The 21,425-nt window shown below is 44.0% G+C and overlaps 1 long non-coding RNA gene and 1 other non-coding gene across 2 annotated transcripts in view; one reads left to right on the forward strand and one right to left on the reverse strand.

Annotated features, from left to right (window-relative positions):
• LOC126177978 (uncharacterized) overlaps window positions 1-21,425 on the forward strand; it is a 184,405-nt gene that overhangs the window by 69,418 nt on the left and 93,562 nt on the right. The window contains exon 2 of the long non-coding RNA XR_007535905.1: window positions 8,017-8,314. This is a non-coding gene — a long non-coding RNA (uncharacterized LOC126177978). The remainder of the gene's footprint in view (window positions 1-8,016; window positions 8,315-21,425) is intronic.
• Window positions 3,265-3,339, reverse strand: Trnas-cga (transfer RNA serine (anticodon CGA)). The gene has a single exon. It is a non-coding gene; the product is annotated as a tRNA-Ser (tRNA).

The following is a 21,425-nucleotide window of genomic DNA, read 5'->3' on the forward strand; positions in this document are numbered from 1 at the left end:
TGTGACCCAGTGATGTGGCGCATTGTCACCCATAAAAATTCTATCGTTGTTTTGGAACATGAACTCCATGAATGGCTGCAAACATAACCATTTCCAATCAATGATCGATTCCGTCTGATCAGAAGACCCAGGCCATTCCATGTAAACACAGCCCATCCCATTATGGAGCAACCACCAGCTTACACAGTGCCTTGTTGACAACTTTGGTCCATGGCTTCAAGGCGGGGGGGGGGGGGGGGGAGTCTGAGTCACACTCGATCCTTACCAGCGGCTCTTGCCAACAAAAATCGGAACTCATCTGATCATGCTATGGTTTTCCAGTCATCTAGAGTCCAACCGAACCGGTCACGAGCTCAGGTGAGGCGTTGCAGGCGAAATCGTGCTGTTAGCGAAAGCACTCTCGTCGGTCGTCCGGTGCCATAGCCATTAACGCCAAATTTCGTGACTGTCCCAACAGATACGTCCCATATTGATTTCTGCAGTTATTTCACACAGTGTTGCCTGTGTTTGTGTGTTAGCACTGACAACCGTACGCAAACGCCGCTGCTCTCGGTCGTTAAGAGAAGGCTGTCGGCCACTGCGTTGTCTATGTTGAAAGGTGATGCTTGAAATTTGTTATTCTCGGCACACTCTTGGCTCTGTGGATCCTCGAACATTGAATTCACTAACAATTTCTGAACTGGAATTTTCCATGCGTCTACCTCGAACTACTGTGAGGTGAAAAGTCACGGGATAGAGATGTGCATGTACATAGATGGCAGCAGTATCGCGCACACAAGGTACAAAAGGACAGTGCATTCGCGGAGCTGTCATTTGTACTCACGTGATTCATGCGAAAATGTATCCAAGCGCTTATAGCCGCACTAACAGACTCTGAATCCGGAATAGTAGTTAGAGCTAGACGCATGGGACATTCCATTTCGGAAATCGTTGGAGAATTCAATATTCTAAGATGCACAGCAACACTGTAGCCATTCTGGGCGGCCATAGAGGCAGCATGACTCCATATTTCTGCAAAGGATTCCAACGACTTGTTGAATCCATGTCACGTTCAGTTGCTTCACTACACCGGCATAAAGGGTCCGACGAGATATTAGGAGTTATCCCATGACAGTTGTCACCTTAATGTACAAAAAAGGTTTTCGTAACTGCGAATACGGTGAAACTCCAGCTGTACAATGCAATGGTGACAATGGTAATAATTTGTGACAGACTGGATCCAAACCCTGATTTACTGCCTTACGTGAGCGTTCTCCTTAACCTTCTCAGCCATCCAAGTACGTCTCCAGGACAGACCCAAACTTCCGTAGGTCACCATGTGTCTACGTCCCGTACTCGCACAAATTCTGATTCCAGCCCAGGGAAAGACGTATTTATTAAGTGCGGCCTTTGTTTTATGTACGAAATAGTATAGTGCAGTATCTGCATGTCTGAAGGACGTTGCATAGTACATCGTATCAACAAAGGCACTGAAATATACTATAAATCACTAAGACTTAGAGAGCACTTGCCGTTACGTAAAACCAAGAAATTTGGCAAGAACCAAGGTTTCACAGTACAAGTAAGGGAAAAAAATCCGAAAATTGTAAACTGTAATTATATGACATAAACTACATTTTTTTGTAATTAGAGTTTACATTGCTTTTATCATCTGTCAGAAGCATAACAGAAAATTAAAGGGTAGGGCAAATAAAAGTGCCCCAGAGAACAGAGTTCCAGGATAGAAAGAAAAACTGCAGAGGAAAGCAGATGTTGAAGTGACCACCAATCATCTGTTAGCGCCTTAGGGCCTTTGTCAGCAAGCTGGTGATGGCCGGTCGGAGCTAGACTGCTGCAGTTCCTGAAGACTATGAAGGTTGTTGCGATACGCCTTAAACTTGAGGACTCCGCACACCCACACTGACAGTCAGGTAACCGGGGTGACCAGCAAGGCCCGTGACCACACTGACCCCTGTTAACAGCTCTGTCAGAAGCGAAGATTGTGTAGATGTGCTTGAAGGTTCGGCCGGCTGTATGGACAGTTGCTCCATCCTGTTGGGAGTAACTGTAAGTCTTTTTCTCCTCCGTTGATGCTGCCACAGATTCACGTCCAAAAGTATCCACTCGTCCGGCCATTTTTATTTGTCTCACGCTCTATTACTACATGCAAGCATAAAATGTCAATTTTAGTCATATTTTAGTAAATAAATAAATATTTTATTAAATCTTTTCTCTCTACATATATAAATTGAAGTCTTCTGCTCGTTTCTTTTTGTATGTCTGGGCTAGTCTCAGGAAATACTGTAGAGATTTTGGTAAGGCCTTGGAATTCCCGGGACCGATAGCTTGCCGGATCGATATCGACAAAAGGCAAAAATCATCGAGATCTTTGATTCCTGGGATGGATCTACGTAATCTTTTTACAAGTAGCAAAATAGGTTCCAATGTCAAATCAGGAAAAACATACCTTTAACATCATACCACTTATAACGAATTTCGCGTTGTCGCAACAGACTTACATAAATACCGTTCAGCTAGGACCCACTACCAGGTGCACACATCAACGTCTTCACCTATACTCCGCGAACCTCCTACACGGAGTATAGCTGAGGCTACTCAGTACCATTCTCGTCCCCTTTTTTTCCTGTTTTCGCAGAGATGCATTGGAAGAGCGACTGCCAGTAAGCATCCATATAAGCTCTAATTTGTCTGATCTTCGCGCCGTTCTCATTTCGCGAAACACATATTGTCTTTTTATTTTTGAGTTCTCTCTTCCACAGGCACAGTTTTACAAGAAAGTTAAAATGGGAGTTATTGTGCCTTTCATGGCTGTAATGAGGTCTCATTTGGACCAGACATGTTTCGCTTTATTTGAAACATGTTCAGTTGCCACTGTAACAACTGTGTGTGTGTGTGTGTGTGTGTGTATTTGCTAATGTGTGAGCCAATTATTACTTTGAAACTTCCTGGCAGATTAAAACTGTGTGCCCGACCGAGACTCGAACTCGGGACCTTTGCCTTTCGCGGGCAAGTGCTCTACCATCTGAGCTACCGAAACACGACTCACGCCCAGTACTCACAGCTTTACTTCTGCCAGTCTCTCGTCTCCTACCTTCCAAACTTTACAGAAGCTCTCCTGCGAACCTTGCAGAACTAGCACTCCTGAAAGAAAGGATACTGCGGAGACATGGCTTAGTCACAGCCTGGGGGAGGTTTCCAGAATGAGATTTTAACTCTGCAGCGGAGTATGCGCTGATATGAAACTTCCTGGCAGATTAAAACTGTGTGCTGGACCGAGACTCGAACTCGGGACCTTTGCCTTTCGCGGGCAAGCGCTCTACCAACTGAGCTACCCAAGCACGACTCACGCCCCCTCCTCACAGCTTTACTTCTGCCAGTACCTCGTCTCCTACCTGGTAGAGCGCTTGCCCGCGAAAGGCAAAGGTCCCGAGTTCGAGTCTCGGTCCAGCACACAGTTTTAATCTGCCAGGAAGTTTCATATCAGCGCACACTCTGCTGCAGAGTTAAAATCTCATTCTGGAAACCTCCCCCAGGCTGTGACTAAGCCATGTCTCCGCAGTATCCTTTCTTTCAGGAGTGCTACTTCTGCAAGGTTCGCAGGAGAGCTTCTGTAAAGTTTGGAAGGTAGGAGACGAGATACTGGCAGAAGTAAAGCTGTGAGGACGGGGCGTGAGTCGTGCTCGGGTAGCTCAGTTGGTAGAGCACTTGCCCGCGAAAGGCAAAGGTCCAGAGTTCGAGTCTCGGTCCGGCACACAGTTTTAATCTGCCAGGAAGTTTCATATCAGCGCACACTCCGCTGCAGAGTGAAAATCTCATTCTGGAATTATTACTTTGTTTCATACGACACTTGGGTGAGTATCCGTGAATTGATATGTTGCCTAGTTTATGCGATAATGATTTATGCTGACTAGTAGTGGGTTGTTATTTGTCTACTACATGTTTTGCTTGTTTAAAATGATGCTTTAAATAAAATGAAACGCACATGGTCCAAACAACACACAATTACATTTGCGAAAGACGGAGTAACTCTCATCTTATGTCGCGAAATATGTATGGGAGGAGGTAACACAATCCCTGAATATTATTGGAACGTACACTGGCAGAATTGTAACAAAAATCCTCTCCATGATGCATGACGAGATCTGCAGCGACTGTCAATGCTCTTATGAGCAGCTGAGGATCCCCGTGACGCTCCGTTGGTTACTAAGCAGCACCTCTTTGACTCTCGATGCGCATCATCCACCAGTATTATATGGTGATGGTCTTTGGCTGATGAGTAATAGTCAAGAATCTGTGGAAAGACTGTTTACATATTGTCGTTTTGTCATTTGGAGATAGTGAGTGGAGCTGTGGACGCTAGGAAATGAAGTACCAAGTGATGAAGTCGGAACATTTCCGATAGACTATTCTGTTTGAGATCAGTAGAGGGATGTCAGCAGCGGTGGCAGCCAGATACATTTGCGACGTATATGGGGATAATACCACTGGACAGAGAAAGGCAAGAAAATGGTTTTTACTCGTTTTAAAGAGGATCGTTTTGACATTAGTGACTCTCCACTCTCAGAAAAATCTTCGGGATTTGATGAAGATCTTTTGGACGCATTAATCCACAATTATCCACGGCAGTGTACTCGAGAACTGGGAAATGTGATGAAGTGTGATCATTCCACCATCGTGCAACATTTACAAATAATGGGGAAGGCTTAAAAATCGAGTTTATGGGTACCACATGCGCTAAACCAAAAACACAAAAATCAGCGGGTGGCCATATGTGCATGACTACTTCCTCGTCATCAATTGTCTGGTGAACAACACCGACCATTCCTATCCTGTATCACTACTGGTGACGGTATCTTTATGCTAACGTAAGGAAAAGAAAGGAATGGCTGAACCGAAACAGAGGAGCGACTCCCCGTACAAAGACCTTCGCGCATCCACAAAAGATAATGTTACGCATCTGGTGGAACAGGCAGTGTGGTGTATTACGAATTGCTTCCCCGAGGTTTAATCATCACTGCTGATATTTATTGTCGACTACTGAGACGTCTTGCAAACGCAATCCAAGAACAACGACCAGGTAGACTGAGTGAAGAGATGTTACTCATCGATAATGCCCGTCCGCATTCTGCTAGAATGACAAAAAAAAACTATACAGGAGCTGGGTTTGGAAACCATTCCGCATCCACCTTATGCACCTGATCTTGCGCCCTCATATTTTCGCCTTTTCCGTTCTCTACCGAACCAACCTTCAATTTTTTGTTTTCCTTTATTGAATTTCGGTTCCCCCCGAGATACGCTGCTCTTCAGCCTAAAGAATTTTTAAAAACATATGAAGATAAGAAACAATAAAAGCAGGCGATAAAACGGTGACTTAAATTGTAAAACGGCGGAAAATTGTGGGAAGTTAAAACATAAAACAAAGAGTGGGCGATGCTAATAAAATACACAGGAAGCAGTCAGGCAAAATAGTAGACAGATAATTAAAAAACACGTCGACAGTCTGGTTTCTGTTCACAAGAGATATAAAAATCACACCCAGCGACAATATGATCCCCGTTTGCAACACTTCGGAAAAGACGCACAACACTTAACAATCACTGGAAACACTGCACTAAAAAGTCGGCACGTAGATGACACACCACATCCAAGGGAAGACGAGGGTGGGGGAACCTGGACAGATGAGGGGAAAAAAGGGGGGAGGAGAGGAAAAATGATGGGGGGGGGGAGCTGACGGAGGGAGAGGACTCATAAGGGTCGTGGGGGGGGGGGGGGGCGCAGGGCAGATGTGAGAGGGAATAGAAAAGGCAGAGGAGGGAAATGCAAAAGGATTTGTGGGAGAGCAGGGAGGTAGACAGAGGGGGTAGGCAGGGAAAAAACAGGGTGGAAGGGGGGAAGGGAGACCAGGAAAAGGACAGAGGAAGGGAGGGGGAGGTGAGGATCAGAGCTGTTAGGAGGGATAAATGGAGGGAGAGAGGGCATCATCCGGGAGGGGGAGTTGACGGAAGCCACTGTGGGAGAGGAGATGAATGGTGTAGAGATGGAAGATAGGGGGGACACAACAGTGACGGCGCGGCAGAGGTCGGGGGTTGGAGAGGAGAAGAGGATGAGGGGGAACCTTCAATGAACTACCCTTCTGGATGAAAATGCGCTCCGAACATGGCTTGACGAGTTCTTCGCCTCAAACACACGTTATTTCTGTAGTCGCGGGATTGAGAAGTTACCCCAGCAGTGGCAGAATGTTGTAAATAGTGAAGGAAATATACAAGGTGAGCACAAAGTCTTGCCCTGATTATAAAAATTTGTAACAGAATAACCGTTTGACATAATAAGTTACATTTGATGCCATTACATAGGTTAGTGTTATCCTGTAGCTTTTTAAAATATTTTTTGAACCACCTTTGATGAAAAAAGTAATCAACAGATAAAAAATTTAAACAGGCTTTAGTTTTTGCATTGTAGCTTGAAAATTTTGATGGAATCTCCAAGTGAAGAAGACCTGTCAGCGTGTATGTTTGGTGATTTGAATGTTTTAAGTTGCCATTTGCTGAACTGCAGTTATAGCAAAAGTCAGCGAAAAGTTGGCGGCTTTTATCCCGAACAAACGGATCTGCTGGTGAGTCGTTCTGCCTAAGACTCAGTGAAGAGTCTACAATTTGCCTTCATCATAAAACCATTTTGCTGACAACATTTGAATTTCTGGAAAGGTCATGTGTAATCCATTTTCAAAGGAGGACCAATAACATTCGAAAAACATTTAGATTAATTAATGGGACTTCAATATATCTTCTATTATGTGTTCATAACTGTGCAACAGATGCATGTCAGTAATATAGGCCGATCTCGTATCACACTGAGTACTGTTATCCATCAACTCATCGCTCAATGCAACGTCTTTCACTGCTGCTCGGGTTGATGACGGCGTTATTTACACCATTCTAGGCGTAGTCTTGCATTTGTTCTTGTCATAAGCGAAGTCTGCACTGTACATTCGATGGCCCGTCCGCCCCTGGTAGCTGAGTGGTCAGCCCGACGGGATGTCATACCTAACGGCCCGGCTTCGATTCCCGGCTGGGTCGGAGATTTTCTCCGCTCAGGGACTGGGTGTTGTGTTGTCCTTATCATCATCGTTTCTTCCCCATCGACATGCAAGTCGCCGAAGTGGCGTAAACTCGAAAGACTTGCACCAGGCGAACGGTCAACCCGACGGGAGGCCCTAGCCACACGGAATTTCCATTCGATGGTCCGGGCCTAGCAACGGTTTAGTGCTTCCCTGATATTGCCACATCCCGAAAATATTGTTAACTCTGGAGCTACTCCCTTGGCGAAAGTTGGCTCTACAGTTTAGTCTGACGGAGAGAGGTGGCGCAGTGGTGAGACACTGGGCAGACTGGCGGTTCCGTAGCTTCCCTAACTCGCTTAACGTGAATGCTGGGATGGTTCCTCCTACATTATTCCCGAATCCCAGCTTGTGCACCATCACTAATAATCTCCTCGTCGACGGAACGCAAACATACAATCTTCCTTCCTTGTTTTATTGTCAAGTACAGCAAGTAGACACCCTAGTGTTCTCCACTGAGTGACAGAAAACACCACGCAGTCGACTCCTCCGTACAAATTCTTTCGTCCATGTTTTAAAGCTCGAGGCAATCGCCCTGAGGTTACAGACAAGTTAGTAAGATCAGACGTCCTTGACGGCACGTGGAAGTCGCGACTACCGCATTTCCTAGAAAGACACCGACGCGGTAGTCTCCCGGCGCGCCTGCTATTAGCCAAGGACTGAAAGTGCACTGGTACTTCGGACACAAAACCTAGCCACGCCTGATAACCTGTTTTCATTTCTAATCTCTAACGCAGATCATATTATGTTCATCTACACCGATGAGCCAAAATATTATGTCCACCTACTTAACTTTTGGTCCACTCTTGAAAATCAGTGTAGCAGCGATTCTGGACGGCACATGTTCGACTAGACCTTGTTACTTTTAGGAGGTATGTGGCACCATATTCTACTCACAGGTCACGCACTTCCCCGATGGTTTGCGGGCGTGGAGCTGGTGCCTGATAGCATCCAAGACGTGTTCTACTGGGTTCAGATCGGGCGAATCTGGTGGCCCAGACATCAACGTGAGTTCACTGCCATGCTTCTAAAATCAGCGTAGCTGAATTCAAGCACGAACAGTTACCCTGCTGGAAGATGCCACCGCCATCGGAAAAGACAACGAGCGTGCAGTGACGCAGGTTATCTGCAATAATGCAACATCGTCCACAGCTGCGTCGTGCTTAGAGTACTACCATTGGTGCGAGGTAAGCCCAGGTGAGTGTCTCCCATAGCGTAATACTGCTTCCACAGGCCTGCGTCCGGGAGGCGATATATGTTTCTAGCAAGCGTTCGCCTGGACTACGGCACATACAGATACGATCTTCGAAATCCACATCTGCATCTACATGGATACTCTGTAAATTACACTTGAGTGCATGGCAGAGCGTTAATCGAACCACTTTCACAATAATTCTCTGTCATTTCACTCCCGAACAGCGCGGTCGTTTCTCCCTCTGCAGGTCGGCGTCAACAAAATATTTTCGCATTCGGAGGACAAAGATTCACCCGCAACGATAAACGCCTTTGTTTTAATGATGTCCACCGCAAATCCTGTATCATATTCGTGACACTTTCTTCCCTATTTCTCGATAATACAAAACGTGATGCTCTTCTTTGAACTTTCTCGATGTACTCTGTCAATCCTATTTGGTAAGGATACACGTCGCGCAGCAGTATTCCGAAAGAGAACTGTCAAATGTAGTGTAGGCAGTCTCTTTAGTAGATTTTTAGCATCTTCTAAATGGTCTGGCAATCAATCGCAGTCTTCGGTTCGCCTTCCCCGCAACGTTTTCTGTGTGTCCTGTTCAATTTAAGTCGCTCGTAATTGTAATTCACAGGTACTTAGTTGAATGTGCGGCCTTTAGATTTGCTTGATTAATTGTGTAACCGAAGTTTAATGGATTCTTTTTAGCACTCATGTGGATGACCTCACACTTTTCATTATTTAGGGTCGATTCCCAATTCTCGCACCGTACGGATATCTTTTATAAACGTTCTGCAATTTGTTTTGATCTTCTGACGGCTTTATTAGACGATAAACGACAGCATCATCTGCCAACAACTAAGATGGCCGCTCAGATTGTCTCTTAAGTCGTTTATGTAGATAAGGAACAGGGGAGAACCTATAACACTATCTTGTGGAAAGCCAGAAATCAATTCTGTTTTACTCGATGACTTTCCGTCAGTTACTAAGAACTGTGACCTCTCTGACATGAAATAACGAATCCAGTCGCGTAACTGAGACGATCTTAAATAAGCTCGCAATTTGGTTAGAAGCTTCTTGTGTGGCACAGTGTCAAAAAGCATTCCGGAAACCTAGAAATACGGAAACAATTTGAAATCCCTTGTCAACTGCACTCAACACCTCGTGTGAATAAAGAGCCAGTTATGTTTCGCAAGAACGATGTTTTCTAAATCCGTGTTTGACAGTGTGTCAAGAGACCCTTCTCTTCGAGGTAATTCATAATTTTCGAACACAATAGACGTTCCGAAATCCTGCTTCATATCAACGTTAATGCTGTAACAAGAAACGCAAGATATCTACGATACCGTGCCCATTGGAGTATTAATTGAGGATGTCACTGGGTCAACATGCCGACACATAGGTGCCGTCTGCTGCGGAGCCCCAAGTTCGACCATATGCACCGAACGCGTAATCTGAAACACTGTCTCCTCCAGCAGTGTATTCCGGCATCAGATCGCCACCTATCTTGCTGTACAGAGCGAGCAAGCCTCCGACCTTTTAGCACTCATGTGGATGACCTCACACTTTTCTTTGTTTAGGGTCAACTGCCAATTTTCGCACCGTACAGATAGCAAATGGTTCAAATGGCTCTGAGCACTATGGGACTTAACTTCTGAGGTCATCAGTCCCCTAGAACTTAGAACTACTTAAACCTAACTAACCTAAGGACATCACACACATCCATGCCCGAGACAGGATTCGAACCTGCGACCGTAGCGGTCGCGCGGTTCCAGACTGTAGCGCCTAGAACCGCTCGTCCACTCCGGCCGGCATACAGATATCTTTTCTAAATCGTTTTTTTTAATTTGTTTTGATCTACTGATGACTTTATTAGTCGATAAACGACAGCGTCACCTGCAAACAGCCTAAGGAGGCTGATCAGATTGTCCCCCAAATCGTTTATATAGATAAGGAACAGCAAAGGGCCTATAACACTACCTTGGGGAACGCCAGAAATCACTTCTGTTTTACTCGAAGACTTTCCGTCAATTACTACAACCTGTGACCTCTCTGACAGGAAATCACGAATCCTTCCACATAACTGAGATGATATTCCATAAGGACGAAATTCCACTACAAGCCGCTTGTGTGCTACAGTGTCAAATGCCTTCCGGAAATCCAGAAATACGGAATCAATTTAAAATTCCTTGTCAGTAGCACTCAACACTTCGTGCGAGTAAAGAGCTAGTTGTGTTTCACAAGAACGATGTTTTCCAAATCCGTGTTGACTGTGTGTCAATAGACCGTTTTCTTCCAGGTAATTCATAATATTCGAACACAATATACGTTCCAAAATCCTACTGCATATCGACGTTAATGACATAGACCTCTAATTTAGTGGATTACTCCTACTACCTTTCTTGAATATTGGTGTGACCTGGGTACGGATCTTTCGTCGAGCGAACGGTTGTATATTATTGTTAAGTGTGGAGCTATTGCATCATCATACTCTGAAAGGAACCTGATTGGTATACAGCCTGGACCAGAAGGTTTGCTTTTATTAAGCGATTTACGTTGCTTCACTACTCCGAGGATATCTACTTCTACACAACCGGCCATTAAAATTGCTACACCAAGAAGAAATGCAGATGATAGACGGGTATTCATTGGACAGATATATTATACTAGAACTGACATATGATTACATTTTTACGCAATTTGGGTGCATAGATCCTGAGAAATCAGTACCCAGAACAACCCCCTCTGGCCTTGATACGCCTAGGCATTGAGTCAAACAGAGCTTGGATGGCGTGTACAGGTACAGCTGCCCATGCAGCTTCAACACGATACCACAGTTCATCAAGAGTAGTGACTGGCGTATTGCGACGAGCCAGTTACTCGGCCACCATTGACCAGACGTTTTCAATTGGTGAGAGATCTGGAGAATGTGCTGGCCAGGGCAGCAGTCGAACATATCTGCAACATGCGGTCGTGCATTATCTTGCTAAAATGTAGGGTTTCGCAGGGATCGAATGGAGGGTAGAGCTACGGGTCGTAACACATCCGAAGTGTAACGTCCACTGTTCAAAGTGCCGTCAATGCGAACAAGAGGTGACCGAGACGTGTAACCAATGGCACCTCATACCATCACACCGGGAGATACGTCAGTATAGCGATGACGAATACACGCTTCCAATGTGTGTTCACCAAAAAAATGTGTGTGAAATCTTATGGGTCTTAACTGATAAGGTCATCAGGCCCTAAGGTTACACACTACTTAACCTAAATTATCCTAAGGACAAACACACACACCCATGCCCGAGGGACTACTCGAACCTCCGCCGGGACCAGCCGCACAGTCCGTGATTGCAGCGTCTGAGACCGCTCGGCTAATCCCACGCGACCTGTGCGTTCACCGCGATGTCGCCAAACACGGATGCGACCATCATGATGCTGTAAACAGAACCCGGATTCATCCGAAAAAATGACGTTTTGCCATTCGTGCACCCAGGTTCGTCGTTGAGTACACCATCGCAGGCGCCCCTGTCTGTGATGCAGCGTCAAGGGTAGCCGCAGCCATGGTCTCTGAGCTGATAGTCCATGCTGCTGCAAACGTCATCGAATTGTTCGTGCAGATGGTTGTTGTCTTGCAAACGTCCCCATCTGTTGACTCAGGGATCGAGAGGTGGCTGCACGATGCGTTACAGCCATGCGGATAAGATGCCCGTCATCTCGACTGCTAGTGATACGAGGCCGTTGGGATCCAGCACGGCGTTCCGTATTACCCTCCTGAACCCACCGATTCCATATTCTGCTAACAGTCATTGGATCTCGATCAGCGCGAGCAGCAATGTCACGATGCGATGAACGCCAATCGCTATAGGCTACAATCCGACCTTTATCAAAGTCGGAAACGTGATGGTACACATTTCTCCTCCATACATCAGGCATCACAACAACGTTTCACCAGGCAACGCCGGTCAACTGCTGTTTGTGTATGAGAAATCGGTTGGAAACTTTCCTCATGTCAGCACGTTGTAGGTGTCGCCACCGGAGCCAACCTTGTGTGAATGCTCTGAAAAGCTTATCATTTGCATATCACAGCATCTTCTTCCTGTCGGTTAAATTTCGAGTCTGTAGCATGTCATCTTCGTGGCCAGTAGTGTACATTACTCATGTTGGCAGCTGTTCATGATTCGAATTCTGGAATATTAACTTCGTCTTCTTTTGTGAAGTCATTTCGGAAGGCTGTGTTTAGTGTCTATATGAAGAGTCTTCATAATGTTGTGGTACTCCCATGATCAGCAAGATCCCAAGATCTGTCCCCTAAAGACAATTTATGAGAGTGACACGCAAATCAACTACATCCAGTATATCAAGAACCAGTTGCAACAGTTGTGGCCAAGCTTGCCTCAGGAGAGGATATAACGGATTAATGATACCCTTCCCAACCAAACTGGTGCACACTAGAGATGGGGGATCCGCTCTTGAACTGATTCATAGAGTTGAATCTTTCAAAGGAGTGAACAATCAGTGATTCAGAAAAAAAGAACGGTAGCTCCAAACGTTTCCCACGGAAGAGAGAGAGAGAGAGAGAGAGAGAGAGAGAGAGAGAGACGGAGCATATCAACAGCGCCTCTGCTGGTCACAGCACAGTGCACGCCACACAACACAGCCAGCGCCGGCCTCTGCCCTGCTTCTACCTTGGCTGCCTGCGTTGTGCAGTGCCCCATTGGATTTTGTGTTTCACATATGCCGTGCCGTCTCTGTGCGTCGTCTGCCGCGTGCAGTGTCTGGCGCAGCTTAACTTCGCATCACACTCTGTCGGCGATCGTTTCAGTCGCACGTCCTGCCCTCTGGGCAGTTGATGCGAGCAACAGGACAGAGCCACCTAGCGGATAACATAGGAACTACTTGCAACAACCTGCTCGCAAGGGAACGGACGATTTGTCTCGGAGCGGGTGAGTTCACCGCTCCCCCCACCCTCGGAACTCGCCCGCTCAACGCTCACCCCACCGTTCTCGACTCTAGCCAGAGCGTTGAGCAAAGCAACTCAGGTGTCACTCTGGTCTCTGCAGTCTTAGCTCACGCAGTAATACAGCTCGCAGCTGGACCTGCTCGACTCAGTGCTTCTGCGTCGGAGTTTGTCTCTACTGGATATTGTTCTTCGTAGTAATACCGCTATGTATATTACATTATTATGTTATGTATACATCATTTGTTTTTATTTTATTTTTATTTGTTTAAACTGATCAGATTAGGTTCCTGACGACTCCTCTTACTATAGGATTTTTATTATGGACACTCGAATTTACGCTTTAATTACGAGCGAACCGATAAACGTATCGCAAAATGTGATACACCAATATTTTCCTTGTTTTATTCTGCGTAAGGCTATATGCAGCACTTTCGTTTTACAGTCAAATTTATATATTTTTTTCTTATTCTGGTACGGATTTTGCGATTTTAGGCGTCTTTGGAAGGAAACGTTCACTTTAAAAATATATGGCTTGCAATGCATTTGTATGAGGTTAATGAAATTTTAATGCATTATAGCCAAATATATTGTTAATGTAAATCTCAAGTTACAACATTTTCCGATCACCCAAAAAACCACAATAGTGCAAAATAAATCAATAATCAAAAACTTTGTCATATCGTGGAAATTTCAATAAACAATACAAAATTCTTACTCATTATCTGTGTTACTTCAAAATAGGATCAAATAAGATCAAAATACAGGTATAGTTCTGGAATAAACCAAGTTTAAAGGGCAATGTGCCTTCCATTTATTTTCTATTGTAAATGAGTGGTGAGTCATGAAAAAGAGCTAATTCATTTCAGGGAGTGAACAGTTCTGATCCGCTCTCTGAAAAGAACAGTTTTGCCCATCTCTAGTGCACACATTCAGGCCAGAGAAAGATAAGTGGGTGCATACTGTCAACTTCTTTGACAACCTGACTCGTGTTGACATTCATACATAGAGTCCAACGATTTCAGAAACGTCATTCCAGCCCTTGTAGATAACGACATGCACTTTCGTGATCATTTTAAGAGTTCTGCAACATGACAGTCGCACTGAGTATTTACATCCTCCACATAGACTTGGCCATCTTTAAGTAAATTATACTACTTAAAACTTCCTGCTTGGCTCAAACCAAAAGGCTCCCTTACCACGTGGTGGATTTCAGCTGCCGTTTGGCGAAGCTTAAAATATAACGCTGATCTCTTCCTTCTTCAGGTCGCCATTTCAAAATTCGCAGAAACGCACTCACAACGATACCACGTGTCATACTGACAGCTGAAAGACACAATTAGAGATGCCTAGCGGCGGAAACTCGCACAAATGACTGTCTGGGTGCAATATTCAGACCCTCGGAAATTTTGGCTAGCATCTCATACAGGTGTTTTGTTCACTATGCAACGGTGCAGATCTGTTTCAGGCTTTCTAGAGCTTGAGAAACTACGCCTCAATATGGCCTGCAATATGTGCAGCCTTCTGCGCCACAAGAACAAGCAGAACAAGCTGGGTTGAACACGACTGGTGCTAGTGAAAATCTTCTGCTTTCTGAACTGGTGCAGAAACTTGTACGGCATCGCTGCATTTCTGTAAAGGTAACAATGATCTAAGAGCGAAGTTGAGCAATCGTCCAACGAATAAAGAAAAAAAACTGTCAGGTGCAGATGATATTAAATCATTAAACAATCCCAGATAGGACCTGTTCGGTGTCCAGAAAAGACTTTCTAAAACTAAAATTTATAAGAAGAAAAAGAAAGATTATTGTTTAATAAGACAACGCGATTATTGGAGAAGGAGCACAAGGTCTGATTAAGGAGTGATGGACAAGGAGATCGGTCGTGCCCTTTCAAAGGAACCATCTGACATTTAAATTACGCGATTTAGGGAAATCATCGAAAACCTAAATCTGGTTGGTCGCATGGGAATTTGAATTGTCCTCCCGGATGCGAGTCCAATGAGCTTACCACTGCACCAACTCGCTCTGTCTTTAATTTATCTTCGATGTTAAGTGTTCCTTGCTGTTGTCAGTCTGCGTTTTGTATCCTCTCCACTTCCGGCAACGTCAATTATTTATTACTTTTCTGCTAAGCAACGAAATTCATTTACTACTACAAGAGTCTCAATTCCTAAACAAATTCATTTCGTGTCGATTGATTTTATTCAGTTACATACGTTGTATACATGGAAGAGGCCTGGAGATACTGGAAGGTTTCAAATAGATTATACAGTATAATGGTAAGACACAGATTTAGAAACCAGGTTTTAAACTGTAAGACATTTCCAGGGACAGATGTGGACTCTGACAACAATCTATTGGTTATGAACTGTAGATCAAAACTGAAGAAACCGCAAAAAGGTAGGAATTTAAGGAGATGGGACCTGGATAAACCAGAGGTTGTAGAGAGTTTCAGGGAGAGCATTAGAGAACGAAAGGAGAAAATAAAATGCAGTAAATGAAGCAGACAAAAAGGAATACAAACGTCTCAAAAATGAAATCGACAGGAAGTGCAAAATGACTAAGCAGGGATGGCTAGAGGTCAAATGTAAGGATGTAGAGGCATATCTCACTAGAGGTAAGATAGATACTGACTACAGGAAAATTAAAGAGACCTTTGGAGAAAAGAGAACCACTTGTATGAATATCGAGAGCTCAGATGGAAACTCAGTTCTAAGCAAAGAAGGGAAAGCAGAAGGGTGGAAGGAGTATATATAGGGTCTATACAAGGGCGATGTACTTGTGGACAATATTATGGAAATGGAAGAGGATGTAGATGAAGATGAAATGGGAGCTATGATACTGCGTGAAGAATTTGACAAAACACTGAAAGACCTAAGTGGGAACGAGGCCCCGGATTAGACAACAATCCATTAGAATTACTGGTAGGCTTGGGAGAGCCCGCCCTGACAAAACTTTACCATCTGGTGAGCAAGATGTATGAAACAGGTGAAATACCCTCAGCCTTCAAGTAGAATATAATAATTCCAATCTCAAAGAAAGCAGTTGTTAACAGATGTGAAAATTACCAAACTATCAGTTTAATAAGTCATGGTTGCAAAATACTAACGTGAATTCTTTACAGACGAATGGAAAAACTGGTAGAAGCCGACCTCGGGGATGATCAGTTCGGATTCCGTAGAAATGTTGGAAGACGTGAGGCAATATTGACCCTACGACTTATCTTAGAAGATAGATCAAGGAAAGGCACACCTATGTTTCTAGCATTTGTAGACTTACAGAAAGCTTTCGACAATGTTGACTGGAATACTTTCTTTCAAATTCTGAAGGTGGCAGGGGTAAAATACAGGGAGCGAAAGGCTATTTACAATTTACACAGAAACCAGATGACAGTTATGTGAGTCGAGGGGCATGAAACGGAAGCAGTGGTTGGGAAGGTAGTGAGACAGGGTTGTAGCCTATCCCCTATGTTATTCAATCTGTACATTGAGCAAGCAGTAAAGGAAACAAAAGAAAAATTTGGAGTAGAAACTTAAATCCATGGAGAGCAAATAAAGACTTTGATATTCGCCGATGACACTGTAATTCTGTCAGAGACAGCAAATGACCTGGAAGAGCAGTTGAACGGAATGGACTTTGTCTTGAAAGGATGATATAAGATGAACATCAACAAAAGCAAAACGAGGATAATGGAATGTAGTCGAATTAAGTCGGGTGATGGCAAGGAAAGCGCTTCTGAAGAAGAGAAATTTGTTAACATCGAATATAGAAAGTAATTGTATGGAGTGTGGCCATGTACGGAAGTGAAACATGGACAAGAAGAGAATAGAAGCTTTCGAAATGTGGTGCTACAGAAGAATGCTGAAGATTAGATGGGTAGATCACATAACCAATGAGGAGGTATTGAACAGAATTGGGGAGAAGAGAAATTCGTGGGACAACTTGACTAAAAGAAGGGATCGGTTGGTAGGACACATTATGAGGCATCAAGGGATCAGCAATTTAGTATTTGAGGGCAGCGTGGAGGGTAAAAATCGTAGAGACAGACCAAGTGTTGAATACACTAAGCAGATTCAGAAGGATGTAGGTTGCAGTAGGTACTGGGAGATGGAGAAGCTTGCACAGGATAGAGTAGCATGGAGAGCTGCATCAAACCAGTCTCTGGACTGAAGACCACAACAACAACAACGTTACCCTTGTTTTACTTTTGTTGATGTTCATCATAATCTCTTTTCAAAAAACCATCTATTCGATTCATCTGCTCTTCCTAGTGCTTTGCCGTCTCTGACGGATTCACTATATCAATGGCAATCCATGATATCGTATTTCTCCTGTCTGAATTTTAATTCCCTTCTTAAATTTGTCTTTGGTTTCCTTTACTGCTTTCTCAGTGAACATACAGAATAACATTGGGGATGACTGTTTGACTTCCTTCTGAATTATTGACTCATTTTCTTGTCCTTCAACTCTTAGGACTGTCGTCTAGCTTGTATAAATGTTGTAGACAACGCCTTGTTTCCTGTAGTTTATTCCTGCTACCTCCTGAATTTCAAAAATATTGTTCCATTCCAGACTGTCAATACTTTTCTGTAAATCTATAAATGGTGTAATGAAGCCCAGAATGTGGTGTAATGAAGGTTTGCTTTTTTTCAGTCAATCTTCTAAAACAAGCCGTAGGGTCTAGATTGCTTCGGAACACATAACTATCTACTACGAGTCCTTCCATTATTCTGTAAATATTTCGTGTCAGTATTTTGCAACCTTCAGTGGTCGGTTCGTAGGACACGTGCTGTGGCATCAAGGAATGGTTAATCTAATAACCGCTGGAACTGTTGCTCCACAGCAGTAGGCAGGTTTAATTGGGTGTTGGTTACAGCATATCGTTCACTTTTCGTGATATGTAACAATGTTTTGATATTTGTAAGCGATCGCGTGAGAATCCAGAGGCACTATGCGCGTGAAATTTAAACGCTTTGTCGTCCTCCTCCTTTGTTCGCTGCATTACAAGAAATTATAAAAGGACATTACGACCATTTTTAAGTCCCATTCCCATTCTCATTCTTTCCCTGTTCTTCTCCTTGGCTGACGATCGTCAGAAAGTTACATGTATCCCTTAACAATGAATAAAAGTCTCTTGTAGTGGAAATTCATAAATCGTTGTTCATCATTTCAAGAATACCGGAGTGATTGACGATAAAACTTATTCAAGAATATTTTGTAACTCCATGAGTAAGGATTTACTGCTGATGAACTATTATTATGTGTGATGTATTTAAATATATATCTGGTCTGACTAGAAACTCAAACATTATACTCTCATTTTTGTTTCGGCGAAAATTCAAATCTGCATTTTCGTGATCTGTTTCAAAGATTATTTTGGCTTACAACAAAATTACGCCTTAACCCGCCAGATATAGGCTAACAAGCAAATATAAATCATTCGTTCCGCTTTCAAATGCATCGCACATTATGAAGTTTTACTAGCAATGCAGAGACGAAAGACGCTGGAAAGTATGACTACTGGGAAGAGATGCATCAAGCCAATCTTCGGACCAAAGGCTAAACAAGACTAATGCCACCAGAGAAACGGTCACTTTTTTAAGGAATACATCCTTTTTAGCTCAATTTTTATGTGTTACGTGTATGAGAGGCGTACACATTATCAATTCTTTCGAGATACAGCTACATGCCTACTCTGCAAATCACAGTTAATTGCCTGGCAGAGGCTTCATCGAACCGCCTTCGCAATAATTCTCAGTTACTTCACTCCCGAACAGCGCGCGGAAAAAAAACGAATGCTTATAACTTTCCACGCGAGCTCTGATTTCCCTTATTTTATTATGATGATCGTTTCTCCCTATGTAGGTCGGCGCATTCGTAGGAGACAGTTGGTGATTGAAATTACGTGAGAAGATCCTGCAGCAAAGAGAAACGCCTTTGTATTAGTGATGTCCACCCCAAATTCTGAATCATGTCCGTAACACTTTCTCCTCTATTTCTCGACAATACAAAACGACCCGCCCTTCTCTGAACTTTCTCAGTCTACTCCGTTAATCCTATTTGGCAAGGATCCCACACCGTGCAGCAGTACTCCAAAAGAGGACAGAAAAGCTTAATGTAGGCAGTCTCTGTTGTGGCGGAATTGGCAGAGGATCCTGTAATAGAACACAAGGATTTCTGAGGATGAGGCGATAGAGATGGTAATTACTGCACCTTCAGCCGGTACACGTGCTGTGCCACGTGATCTGGACACTGGCCAGGGTCTCTGCAGAGGTTCTGCCAGTATACTGCGGGCCTAGCACAGCTGGGAGGGAGGATACAGCAGGCGCTTGCACGTGACTGAAGCCTCAGAGCTGTTACTGAGGCAACATTTTCTGTGTTCCTACGCCTGAAGGCACAAAGGCAAAGAAGCAGTGCACCGAAATGTTGAGTCGATCTGTGAGGCATACAGAATTCCAGTATCTGGTGCTGCACTGTCAGTCCCGGCCTGACATGCTGTTTCAGAATCTCACAAAAATGTCAATAGAATATTCTCAGTTTTTTTCTTTTTTTTCTTTTTTTCTTTTTTACGGTCCAGAGTAACCCACCGCCTTGAAATGTAAGGTGGGTCGGATGCTTCTGAATCTAATAGCAAAGACTTCTCATTGTTACAGTCTTATTGGTATACAGTTGTTAATGCTTTTTTTTTAAATAATATAAAGAACATAATATATAAAGATTTCTCTGAGGTTACATCGAAATGACTGCTTAATAATTGTTAAAAGGGTTCCACATATTCTCAATTATTAACTTTTAACTTTCTAAGTATTCGGTGACTGTGCATCACACTTTATAGTCTTCTCTTGAAGTAGCAACGGAACTACTCGCGTAAGTACTGATCACTACATACAAACTCTACATCTTCATTTTCACCTTACGGAGGTCACCTTACGGAGTGCGGAGGAAGTACTTTGTGCACCAATGTCATTCCCCCCTCTCCTACTCCAGTCGCAAAGGGTTCGCGCCAAGTACGATTGGTGGAAAGCCTCCGTGTGAGCTCGAATATTTCTAATTTCACCGTCACGATCCTTCCACGACATATACGCAGGAGGCTCTTCTAGGAACGTACGCTCTCGGAACTTCAACAGTAAACCACACCATGCTGCAGCACACCATTCCAGAAGCATCTGATTACAAAATGATGGTTCAAATGGCTCTAAGCGCTATGGGACTTAACATCTGAGGTCATCGGTCCACTAGACTTAAAACTACTTAGGCATAACTAACCTAAGGACATCACACACATCCATGCTTTAGGCAGGATTCGAACCTGCAACCGTAGCAGCAACGCGGTTCAGGGATGAAGCGCCTAGAACCTCTCGGCCACAACTGCCGGCGATTACTAAATGAACCTTTGATGAAACGCAGTGCTCTCCTCCGGATCTTCTCTGTTTCCTCCACCAACTCTATCTGGTACGCATCCCAAACTGACGAGCAATATACAAGTATTGGTCGAACGAGGGTTTTTTTACCCTAAGTGGGCCTACAATTCGTGATTATTCTTCCAATGAACGTCAGTTTGGCATTTGACTTACCTCTGATTAGTTTTATGTGATCGTTCCACTTTTTAAACGGCACCGTGCGCATACTGCTCGATACACTATGTGATCAAAATTACTCGGATAACCCCAAAAACACACGTTTTTCATATAGGTGCATTGTGCTGCCACCTACTGCCGGGTACGCCAAATCAGCGACCTCAGAAATCATTAGACACTGTGAGAGAGCAGAATGGGCACTCCGCGGACCTCACGGACTTCGAACGTGGTCAGGTGATTGGGTGTCACTTGTGTCATATGTCTGTACGCGAGATTTTCACCCTCCTAAACATCCCTAGGTCCACTGTCTCTGACGTGATAGTGAAGTGAAAACGTGAAGGGACAGGTACAGAACAAATGCGTACACGCCGACTGTCGGCAGTTGAAGAGGTTCGTAATGTGTAATAGGGAGACATCTATCCAGGACTATCACACAGGAATTCCAAACTGCATCAGGATCTACTGCAATCACTATGTCAGTTACGTGGGAGGTGAGAAAACTAGGTTTTCACGGTAGAGCGGCTGCTCGTAAGCCACACATCACGCCGGTAAATGCCAAACGACTCTTCGCTTGGAGTAAGGATTGT

Source organism: Schistocerca cancellata, chromosome 1 (assembly GCF_023864275.1).
Source record: "Schistocerca cancellata isolate TAMUIC-IGC-003103 chromosome 1, iqSchCanc2.1, whole genome shotgun sequence".
In the NCBI taxonomy this organism is placed as follows: domain Eukaryota; kingdom Metazoa; phylum Arthropoda; class Insecta; order Orthoptera; family Acrididae; genus Schistocerca; species Schistocerca cancellata.